The 12,333-nt window shown below is 41.7% G+C and overlaps 1 protein-coding gene across 9 annotated transcripts in view; it reads left to right on the plus strand.

Annotated features, from left to right (window-relative positions):
- The window catches only part of PKNOX2 (PBX/knotted 1 homeobox 2), a 3,468,198-nt gene that overhangs the window by 1,095,347 nt on the left and 2,360,518 nt on the right, over positions 1–12,333 (plus strand). For 6 of the 9 annotated variants that reach the window (XM_044081207.1, XM_044081210.1, XM_044081206.1 and 3 more), the window contains exon 3: positions 349–447. The gene's annotated coding sequence lies outside the window, so the exon portion shown is untranslated. Of the gene's footprint in view, positions 1–345; positions 448–12,333 lie in introns of all 9 variants that reach the window. The other 3 variants (XM_044081208.1, XM_044081212.1, XM_044081213.1) reach the window with 1 other exon arrangement.

Genomic DNA, 12,333 nt, shown 5'->3' on the forward strand with positions numbered 1-12,333 from the left:
AGTTACCTGGAAGATAAAGTAACACATTGTTCACTCAGCACCAAGCCCTCATCAGGATTTCTGTCTCTCTGTCTATCGGAGACAGACAGACGCGCGTGCACGCTCACACACACAAACACACATTTTGAAATGTGATATGGTAATAGTTCTGAAACCCATATATATTAGATGTATGTTTGTTTGAAAAAGCCTGTGTGTGCTCGGTTAGGCAATGCTAAACCAAGAAATTGTATTTACTTATACACACAACCTTGTCTTATTTTTAGTATTTACCTGTCAGATGACTGCACTTGCAAACGAGTTTATGTAACATTTACTTAAACTGGATATTTTTTTTCATTCCAGCAGTTGTCATGGTGATCTAAACTTGGAAAAACTAAGCTGATGCATTTTCTAAAATCCACCCCAAGTGACCAAAACAACAACTAACGGATGCACTAATCAAAGGTAAAACCTTTTAAGATTAATTTTTGCTAAATTCACTTCAATGGTTTGCTGGAGAAAGAAACTTCGGCAGTGATATTGTTATCTCAGCAGGGGTTCATCTTTATCTTTTTTAAACAGAACATACATTGATTTTTAGTATATAAAGTTATACCTGCAGTGTTGCCTGTTTCTACCTATGAGTGTTGGACACATAAAGTGGCTGATAGGCAGCCCTGCGCCTAGTCTTGGTAGTGTTTACAGGATGAACATTACAATACTAGCATTCAGGCTGTGCTATAGTAAAAGCAACTGCATGCATGAAGAAGTTATTTCAAAATTTGATCAAGAATATGTATTGCCAAAGAAAAATGGGAATTAATGTCAGAATTTTTGCTGCCTGTTGAACATCTAAAATAGCATTCTTTGAATCCTGAGATTTTGAAAATCAAAGCATGCATTTAAGAAAATTACTCTGAATTCCAAAGCTGACTTTTATACCTTAAGGTGCTTTTGCAGGGGGCCTTTTTCCCACTCCATCGACACCTGTGCTCTTTATGCATACTCACTCCCATGTCACTCTACCTCAGGCTGTGGGGAATGATGTCCTGAGGTAGTAAAAACTGGGGTTAGTATGTATTTCCTATACTATTATTTGTAGTTCCACACTGCTGAGGATCATACTTAGAGACTGCCATTTCAGCGGGCTCCCAATTATTTCAAATCAAGTTATAATAAGAAATACAATATATCACTTACAGAAATAGAAAATCTGTTTACCAAAGCAAACAGTTAAGCACTTTCATTCCACTAACACCATGCAGAACGTTATCAGACTATCCTAACAAAATGAAGTAACTATATAGCTCATGATTAGAGTATTACATTTTAGAGACTGCAGTCGAATGCAAGGAAGCCAAAGCTACTATTCAAACCTATACAATCTAATAAATAATGGGTATGTAGGTACAAAAACTAAAACTTGAGCAATGCTATAACAAAGTTGCTAAATTTGCAGCACATAGCCCTTTCAGAACCTACCACTATATAGCACTGAAGAGCTTAAATTGGTTAGAATTGTCACATCAGTTAACATATATACACAACTTCTTACCACCTATAAAATTATTCAGCATCCATCTGTCTGTCTAGCACTAAAAAAATATTCTACACAACTGTGTTCCCAATAATTCATTGCGATCCAGTGACCAAAAAGTCCTGTCTGACTACAGACCTAGCAAGTCTGCTGGGCATTGTCTGTACACGTACATGGTTGCTAAGGCCTGGAACTCCTTACCTGTATCCATCAGGTCAGTACCCTCCCTCTCATCCTTCAAAACCACTCTGAAAGACTTCCTAGCTAAGATCTGGCTCTGTTCTTGCTCAAAACCAGGATAAACTGTATTCCTAAATGTAAACTAGTACCTTTTCATTCCTTATACCTCCTTACTCTCCCTTTTTCACTTACTTCCTTACTGCTATCTAATTCTCTTCCCTGACATTCTCCCTAACAAAACCATAAGCCTGTTTTTCTCTCACTTCATATTGCAATTCCTGTTTGTAACTCCAAGGAGGTGAGACGTTAGCTTAAGAAGGTGAAACCTAGGAAGGCTGCTGGACCAGATAACATACCTGGCAAGGTGTTGAAGGGGGTGTGCTGATCAGTTATGTCTGGTACTGACAGGCATCCTCAACTCATCCCTTGTTATGGAGAAAGTTCCCTTGCATTTCAAGGAAACAAGTATTGCCCACTTCTGAAGAATCCAACCCTACCTGCCTCAATGACTTCGGACTGGTTGCCTTAACCTCAAACGTCATGAAGTGCTTTGAAAGGATTGTGAAGAAACATTTATCTGTGGGTCTGCCTAAGTCCTTTGATCTGCTCCAGTTTGCATACCAGGCAAATAGATCGACTTACTTCCTTACGTGGGTCGATGTCTGTGCAGTGACAGAAACCTGGTTCAAGGCTCCTGAGAGCACCCCAGCACTATCAGGTTTTACCCCTTATCATGCGTTCCGGCCCCAAAATCCGGACAATACCAAGAAAGGAGGGGGGGTATCCATATTCATCAAAGACACCCACACCTCAAGACTGGTGGCAACGCACGATGCATCGGAGACCATCCAGGTGCAATTAACCATAGGCAAGACTGCTCTGTAAATTGTAGCATGTTACAGGCCACCCTCACAAACTCAGGAACCTCACATGGCCTTCCTGAAAACACTAGAGGGGATAAATGTATCACCAAACACCATCATACTAGGTGACTTCAATTACCCTAATATAGACTGGGAACACTACTCAAGCCCAAACACCCTAGCCCAAAAGTTCCTGGAATTCATAAACTCAAATGCCATGGAACAACTAGTCACCATCCCCACAAGAGGAGAAAACATACTTGATCTCATCATCACGAACATGGGAGCACAATGTTCAACACCGGAAGTATACCCTCACTGGTGAGATCAGATCACAAACTAATCTCGCTGGAGGTCCTCATCCCACCCCACCTGAAATAAAAAGACCACAGTAAAGAACTTCTCGAAAGCCGACTTCACACTTCTAAAGACTAGTGTGGTCTCCTTTAAGGCCCCGAGCGGGAAAACAGTACTCAAGCCGCTGAATCACTTACAAATGCCTTCTACCAGCACCTGCAGGACTGCATGGATAAGGCAATCCCAAGCAAAACAAAGACTCTTTGTACCAAAGGCAAGCGTCCAGTCTGGTGGACCCCAGCCATAAACAAACTCTACAACAAAAGGAGGAAGCTACTACAAGATAGAGCAAAATCCTTAAAAGGTAAGACACCCTTGATCACTATAAGTAAAAACTAAGAGCTCTCATAAAATCATCCAAAGCAAATTTTGAGAGAAAAATAGCTAAAGACTCAAAAGACAATCATAAGGCCTTCTTTAGCTATGTTAGAAACCTGGGAGGAAACTCCCAGATATGCTCAGAACTAGTTCAAAATGATGTGAAGATTACTGATCCTACAGACATTGCCAACATACTGGCTGACAGGTTCAGTGCAAACTTCTCCCCTCCCCAAAGGAGAGATATCTATACCAAGCGATTGCAGCCCCCAAACATCTCCAACGCCCAAGTGAGAACTGCTCTCTCCAAAGCAAAAACACAGCATCCATGGGACCTGATGGTGTCCCCGGCTGTGTGCTCCACGAACTCAACGAGAATTAAACCCACAGCTAGGACAGCTGTTTAATCATAGTCTTACCTCTGGATACGCACCCAGGAGTGGCGCACTGCAACTGTGGTCCCACTTCACAAAGGCGGTGCCTCCACCGACCCTGGAAATTACCGCCCATTAGCTTGACAAGCCTTATCTGCAAAGCCATGGAGAGGATCATAATGGACCTCATAAATAAAGACATAGGGAATTTGCAGACTTTGGATCCATCCCAGTTTGGCTTTGTCAAAGGCAGATCATGCCTTCTAAACTTGGTTGACTTTTTGAAACAGTCACCAAAGCCATTGATGAGGAAAGGCAGTCCATACAGCCTACCTCGATCTGGCGAAGGCCTTCGATACAATACCCCACTCGGGTATCATTGAAAAACTCATCAGCTTAAATGTTAACCCATATATCACAAGATGGGTTGCAAACTGGCTGAGTGACAGAACCCACAGGGTCAGAGTTGCTGGCGCCATGTCAGACTCAAAGCCTGTCACAAGTGGTGTACCACAGGGCTCAGTCCTGGGCCCACTCTTGTTTGGCATCTACTTTTCCAAAGTACAAGCAAACACAGGAGGGTTATGGCTGACAAAGTTTGCAGATGACTGCAAACTGGGCCATAGTAGAAAACACATCTGACACAGATATCCTTCAGAAGGGTCTCACAGAAATGGATAACTGGTGCCAGAGCCATGGCCTAAAGTTAAATGCCAAAAATGCATAGTCATACCCTTCGGGAAAAACAAGGTTACCCCTAGCTACCAAATAGGTGGCAATCCACTGAGCACAGAAGAAGTTATCAGGGACCTGGGGACCCAGGTTGATAGTAGTCTGTCATTCGACACCCATGTAGCTAAAGTAGTTAGGAAGACCTTCTACATTGCCCACCTTATCATGAAGGGATTCTCATCTAGATCAAGGGAGGTCATAGTCTCCTATACTCATCACTCATCAGACCAATGATTGAGTACAATGCCCCATTCGGAATGTATCTGACCCGACACTTGCAGCAGCTGGAGAGGCCACAAAGTTCCTCACCAAAAGGATAAAGGGTCTCAAACATCTGTCCTATGCTGCCCGACTGAAAGAACTCCAGCTCTATTCAGTCGCCACGCTTGCTCAGAGGTGACCTTTGCCTAACATACAAGGCCATGTCAAACCCAGATTTGATGAATATGCTTCACCTCAAAAAATCTAGATCCGTCAGAGCCACAAGGGCGGGAGACTTAAACCTCGACACGGCTATTAATAGGATGTGCTGGAGGGATAGATTCATCACCCAAAGACTCCCTATGCTGTGGAATAAAATCCCGGTATATGTGAGGCAGAGCACCTCGCTGGCCTTGTTCAAGAGAAATCTTGACCAATGGATGGGAGATCGCAGATATACCCCAGGGATTACCTCAGTGTCACTGCTCAACAGAGGCACAGCAAAATAATGGGTATAGTTCCCCATACTAAAGGGGTGGCGTAAGCCACAAAACTATGGGCTAGGCTTGTAAATGCCCTCGGGCAGATAGCCTAGAATGAACCTATGAACCTATAACCTATATCAGTCACACTTACATTGCACTAAAACACCTAGAAGGGAGCAACAACTACATAATGCTGCTCTACATTGACTTCAGTTCTGCTTTCAACACTGTGATACCGATGCAACGGGTGAATAAGCTTGTGAAACTCAGGATAAACAAGCACCTATGTAACTGGACTCTTGACTTTCTGATTGGTAGACCGCAATAGACATGCACTGCAAACAACACCTTTCAATGCATAGTCCTGAATACTGGTGTTCCCCAAGGTTGTGTGCTCAGCCCCTTGCTCTTCACCATCCTCACCCATGACTGCACTGTAAAACATAACCCAAACCATATTATAAAATTCGCTGATGATACTACAGTTGTGGGTCTTATTAGTGGTGGGGATGAACATAACTACAGGGATGAGGTGAACACTTTGATTGCCTGCTCTGACAGGAACAGTCTGGACCTGAATGTTAATAAGACAAATCATTATGGATTTCAGGAGAAAGGCAATAGTTAACCAACTACTCACTATCAAAGGGGAGGTAGTAGAGAAAGTCAAAACAGCCAGGTTGCTGGCCCTTCTCATTTCAGATTACCTCTTCTGGTCTGTTAATATCAACCATATAGATAAGAAGGCTCAACAGAGGCTTCACATCCTGAGAAAACTCAAAAAACCCAGGCTCCCACTGTCTTACCACTTTTTACGGGGGAGCTGTCAAAAGCATTCTCACTAGCAACTTCATAGCATGGTTTGGCGACTGCACAGTTGCTGAGAAGAAGAAATTACAGAAGGTGATGAGGGTGGCTGAGAAAATCTTGGGCACAAACCTCCCTTCTGTTCAGGAGCTTTTCTTTACAAGAACAAGAAAGAGAACATACAAAATACTAGCTGATTCGACCCATCCAGCTCACAACTGGTTCTCACAACTTGTGTCTGGAAGGAGGTAATGCAGCTTCCGTTGTAGGACTAATAGATTCAGGAGCAGTTTGTATCCTACAGCTGTGAGACTTATTAAATTGGACACCAACTGTAATACCTGATACATTAACGCCTCTTTTTTTTCATTTAAGCCTGCTGCTCTGAGCAATTACTGGGAGTATTACTATTATGTAATAAGATGGCTATACTGAGTCATGTCTTAGGTTAACAAGTGCAATACGGTAACTAAACAGCTGCTGTTCACTGGTCTGTATTTATTCTCTACCTTAACGATGAAGGGGTTTGGTGGTGGATATTTATTTATTATTGGATAATGGGTACTGAGTGTGTTTATGTCATGTGACCTACCTCTTGCATGTCACACTTGTTATTTTCTTTCTTATGTTATTCTCTGATACCGCTGTAAATATGTTATTTGCACTGCATTTCTCTCCTGAGCTGAAATTTGTAATTTCATTTAGGCTGCACTTGTGTGGTTCATAATGACAATAAAGTTTCTTTGAATCTTTGTATTAGATTAAATTACCTTTAATTTTTCTACAAACTGTCTAAAATTTCTCTAAATATTTAATGGTCGTTGTATACCTTGTATCGATTCTTAACCAGTCTTTTTATATTATGTCTAATTTGTTGTATTTATTTAAACTGCAGATGTTTTGTTTTATTTTTGATGATTGTATAATTATTGTTTTAAATGTTTTGTATTAATTTGGAGCTTTTCTCTCTGGGCTTTCTGCTGAAAATGGTCTTCTACCCAGTCGGACTTTCCCTGTAATCAAAAGTCAATAAATAAATATGAAATCTTATAACTGAAGTCTCAAAGACAAGTTTTTTTAATTGCATTTAAATTTAACAGCCTCATTTATGTCTGTTTTATATGATTCCAAAAGAATCTGACAGTGATACTCGTATCTCTCTCTCTCTTGTCCTTTGGTCTACTGTTTCAAAGACATAGAAAATAAATTTCTTATGTTTAGTGTGGGTAGCTACATTCTTTGTCCACTAAATAATTTATATTTGCCATATTACACGTAGAGTAATTTCATGAAGTATGAGTCATGGTTGTTGTAAGAGTATTACACCACAGGCTGTTGGCCACGTAGCCACACTGTGAATGTAATCTGCAGGCATGCTTATCATTAGAATTAATACTAGTGCCTATCATGGATACCCTGTTAATATTAAGTGTGTTGTTGAGTCCAAACTCTAATTCATTAGGAAATGTTCTTAACAGTACTACAGTCAGTGCAATACATTTACCTCACTATAAAATTCATTATTACTTTTATAAGTTTATATAGCTTCATAACAACTCCTTGATCTCTCTCTCTTAAAACCCTGCTTCCTCGTGGTTTTGGCATCTTTCCAGGCTTGTTAGTTGTTGCTGAAGCACCTACCAAGGGGAGAAAACGCTGAGAGAAGAAAGGAACCACTTTTGAGATTTTAAGTATTTTCTTCTAATTTTTTGTTTAGAATTACTGCTTTGCCGCCTACTTCTCGGCGTTTTCTGGCTTGCTAAAGTTTATATCTGTATTAGAAACAGTATTTAGAACATGTCTAGAGCCTGTTTACTGCATTTCCTGTGTTGCACTTAATTTAAAATCATTTTATTCTCTTAAAATTTGCACTTTACCTGACTTTGGCCTAGCACTCAAGTGTGGGTCATTTATTGCACTGTTGTGAATATTTTGCTAATTGTGTATCTCTGCTACCTTTAAACTAAAACAAAAAAAAAAAAAAAAAAATCTTGCTTTTTTCCCACTTTCTGAAATTTAAGAAAGTTCAGTTACAGATTTGCTGTTCTGAACTGTTTTTAAGTTTTTTGGAGGCCAGTCCTTGCTTGGGCTAGAGGGAAGTCTCTGTGTTCACCAGTGGCAGTGGTTAACACCGAGCAGCCTGCCTGTCCCTGTAGGAGTGGTTACTGCCTAGAAGCTGTAGTTTTATTGGCCATTTTGGGTCATTTCCAAACTCCTTGCTCTTTCTCTCTTAAAACCCTGCTGCCTTGTGGTTTTGGCATCTTTCCAGGCTTGTTAGTTGTTGCTGAAGCACCTACCAAGGGGAGAAACCGCTGAGAGAAGAAAGGAGCCACTTTTGAGATTTTAAGTATTTTCTTCTGATTTTTTGTTTAGAATTACTGTTTTGCAGCCTACTTTTCGGCGTTTTCCGGCTTGCTGAAGTTTATATCTGTATTAGAAACAGTATTTAGAACACATCTAGAGCCTGTTTACTGCATTTCCTGTGTTGCACTTAATTTAAAATCGTTTTTTTCTCTTAAAATTGCATTTTACCTGACTTTGGCCTAGCACTCAAGTGTGGGATCATTTATTGCACTGTTGTGAATATTTTGCTACTTGTGTATCTCTGCTACCTTTAAACTAAAACAAAAAAAAGAAAAAACAAAAAAATCTTGCTTTTTTCCCACTTTCTGAAATTTAAGAAAGTTCAGTTACAGATTTGCTGTTCTGAACTGTTTTTTAAGTTTCTTGGAGGCCAGTCCTTGCTTGGGCTAAAGGGAAGTCTCTGTGTTCACCAGTGGCAGTGGTTAACACCGAGTAGCCTGCCTGTCCCTGTAGGAGTGGTTACTGCCTAGAAGCTGTAGTTTTATTGGCCATTTTGGGTCATTTCCAAACTCCTTGCTCTTTCTCTCTTAAAACCTTGCTGCCTCGTGGTTTTGGCATCTTTCCAGGCTTGTTAGTTGTTGCTGAAGCACCTACCAAGGGGAGAAACCGCTGAGAGAAGAAAGGAGCCACTTTTGAGATTTTAAGTATTTTCTTCTGATTTTTTGTTTAGAATTACTGCTTTGCAGCCTACTTTTCGGCGTTTTCCGGCTTGCTAAAGTTTATATCTGTATTAGAAACAGTATTTAGAATACAACTAGAGCCTGTTTACTGCATTTCTTGTGTTGCACTTCATTTAAAATGTTTTTTTTCCTCTTAAAATTGCATTTTATCTGACTTTGGCCTAGCACTCAAGTGTGGGGTCATTTATTGCACTGCTGTGAATATTTTGCTACTTGTGTATCTCTGCTACCTTTAAACTAAAACAAAAAAGAAAAAGCAAAAAAATCTTGCTTTTTTCCCCACTTTCTGAAATTTAAGAAAGTTCAGTTACAGATTTGCTGTTCTGAACTGTTTGTAAGTTTCTTGGAGGCCAGTGCTTGCTTGGGCTAAAGGGAAGTATCTGTGTTCTCCAGTGGCAGTGGTTAACTCTGAGCAGCCTGCCTGTCCCTGTAGGAGTGGTTACTGCCTAGAAGCTGTAGTTTTATTGGCCATTTTGGGTCAATTCCAAACTCCTTGATCTCTCTCTCTTAAAACCCTGCAACTCTCTTTTTGTGCGGTCTTGCACACAGAGCAGCGTCGCTTAAACAGGTTTAAAGTATTCCCGGCTCCACAAAGTCTGCTCTTCACTTTTTCCCTTAGTACTGCTCTAACTCTCTAATTAAGCACTCTATTTTCATTCTAAAGCCCTGCACTTGCTCGTATAAGTAATCTCATAGGTAAACACAAACTAATGCACTACATCCTCTTATACTCTTTCTAAGCACTTGCTTCCTATTGGTTCTTTCTGATCAGTCAATAAGTAGTTCCCTATATTATTCAGGCATGTCCAAAGGTCAGTTTCGAGTTTACTCTCCAGTCCAGCTGGTGAATCTGGGAATCTTGAGGCAATGTTACAACTGCCTTATGTATACAGACCACCCTTTCCTCCTCCCAACAAGCTCAAATATATGTGAGAGATGCAACTATATAGCCAAACTGGAGGCTGAGCTCTCTCAACCCAGTACTGGCACAGCCAGTCAGGAGGAGAAGGTAACCACACACACCACAAATCCAGTCTCACATAGACCTATCGCATCATCAAACCAAACACATAAACACAGAAAAACATACTTGGAGGCTCTAAATAAAAATCTGCCTAAGCAGCAGAGACCTCCAAAGCAGATATCCAAGCAACCCCTACCACGAAAGAATACCCACGTAGCACATAGCTCACAAAGTCAATGTGCCACACAGTCACAGCCCTTAAGGCTAAACACCACACCTAATACACTTGTAATAGGTGACTCTATTGTCAGACACACTGACGTCCCACTCACCAGGCTGAACAAGGAGAAGGTCACTGTAAGCTGCCTGTCGGGTGCCAGGATCCGCCACATAACACAAGTTCTCAGGTCACGCCAAAGCAAGTACAAATATGACTCCGTCATTGTCCATGCTGGTGTGAATGACCTGAGATGTACCTCCGTGGACTACATGAAAAAAGACGTACAGGAGCTCTTTGATCATGTAGCCCAGGCAGTATGACCCTGACCTTGAGTAGCATCTTACCCTCACCAAGAATGATGCCACAGTATAAAGACAAAATGATCAATTTTAACAATTGGCTAAAGTATTGGTGTCATTCAAAGGGGATCCAGTGTCTGTCAGCCTGGGATGACATGCTCGACAAGCCACGTTGCTTTGCTAGGGATGGCTTGCACCTGTCACCCCTGGGTTTTCGAATACTGGCAAAGGCTCTTGCCTCCCCCGTAGTGCCTTTTTTAGGCAAGGCTCAAAAGACAAACCCACCCCCATAGACAACACAAAGAAAAAAAAACTAAGGGTAATGCTGCTCAATGCCAGACATCTAAACCTCAAGATTCACGCACTCGAGACTCTCATCAGTATGGAGAATATCGATATCTGTGCAGTAACAGAAACCTGGTTCAAGGCTGCTGAGAGCACCCCAGCACTAACAGGTTATACTTCATACCATGCTTTCCGGACCCAAAACTCGGACCGAACCACAAAATGAGGGGGAGTATCCATATTTAACAAAGATACCCACACCTCCAGGTTAGTAGCACTGCACGAAGCATCAGAGACCATCCATGTGCAACTAACAGTGGGCAAAACTGCCTTTCAGTTTGTAGCCTGCTACAGACCACCCTCCCAACACAGGAACCTCACTCGGCTTTCCTGAGAACACTGGAGAATATGAAGGTCTCTCCAAACACTATTATATTGGGTGACTTCAACTACCCAAACATCGATTGGGAAAACTACTCAAGCCCAAACACCCACGCCCAATGGTTCCTAGAATTTATAAACTCAAATGCTATGGAACAACTGGTCACCAATCCTGCAAGAGGGGAAAACATATTGGATCTGGTCATCACCAACATGGGGTCTCTATGTTCCACACCAGAGGTATACCCCTCATTGGTAAGATCAGACCATAAACAAATCTCACTGGACATCCATTTTCCATCCCCACCCCTAGCCAAGGAAACCATGGTGAAGAACTTCTCAAAAGCAAACTTCACACTTCTCAAAACTGAAGTGGAATCCTTCAAAGCCCCCGGGCCAGTGGAAAATATGACCCAAAATGCAGAATCCTTTACAAAAGCATTCTATGGACACCTACAGGAATGCATGGAGCATGCTATCCCAAATAAAACCAAGACTCACTCCTCCAAGGGCAGAAGACCTGTCTGGTGGACCCTGGCCATAAATAAGCTATACAACAGAAGGAGAAAGCTACTACATGACAGAGCAAAATCCCAAAAAGGGAAGGCGTCACTGATCAGTACTAGCAAGAAACTACGATCCCTCATAAAATCATCTAAGGCCAGATTTGAAAGAAAAATTGCACAAGACACTAAAGATAATCACAAGGCCTTTTTTAGTTATGTCAGAAACCTGAGAGGCAACTCCCAGATATGCTCTGACATAGTGCAAAATGACAAAAAATACACTGAACCCACAGACATTGCCAACATCCTGGCAGAAAGGTTCAGTGCAAACTCCCCCCCCTTCCCCCCCAAAAGAGCAAATGTCTATCCCAACAGAGTGGAGCCGTCATGGGATCACAGATGCACAGGTGAGAGCTGCCCTCTCCAAAGCAAAAAACACAGCATCAGTGGGAACAGACGGTGTCCCGAGCTGTGTCTTACACGAGCTCCAAGAAGAACTAAACCCTCATATAAAGTCACTGTTCAATCTCAGCCTTACTACAGGATATGTACCCAAGGAATGGTGTACAGCAACAGTGGTCCCACTCCACAAAGGTGGTGCCACAACAGACCCTGGAAACTATAGCCCTATAAGCCTGACTAGCCTGGTCTGCAAAGCTATGGAGCATATCATCATGGAAATAATAAACAAAGACATTGGGAACCTCCAGACACTGGATCCTACCCAATTCGGCTTCGTTAAAGGCAGATCTTGCCTCTTGAACCTGGTCGACTTCTTTGAAACAGTTACCAAAGCCA

The sequence above is a fragment of the Protopterus annectens genome, chromosome 8.part0 (assembly GCF_019279795.1).
Source record: "Protopterus annectens isolate FY-2018-M chromosome 8.part0, PAN1.0, whole genome shotgun sequence".
Classification (NCBI taxonomy): domain Eukaryota; kingdom Metazoa; phylum Chordata; order Ceratodontiformes; family Protopteridae; genus Protopterus; species Protopterus annectens.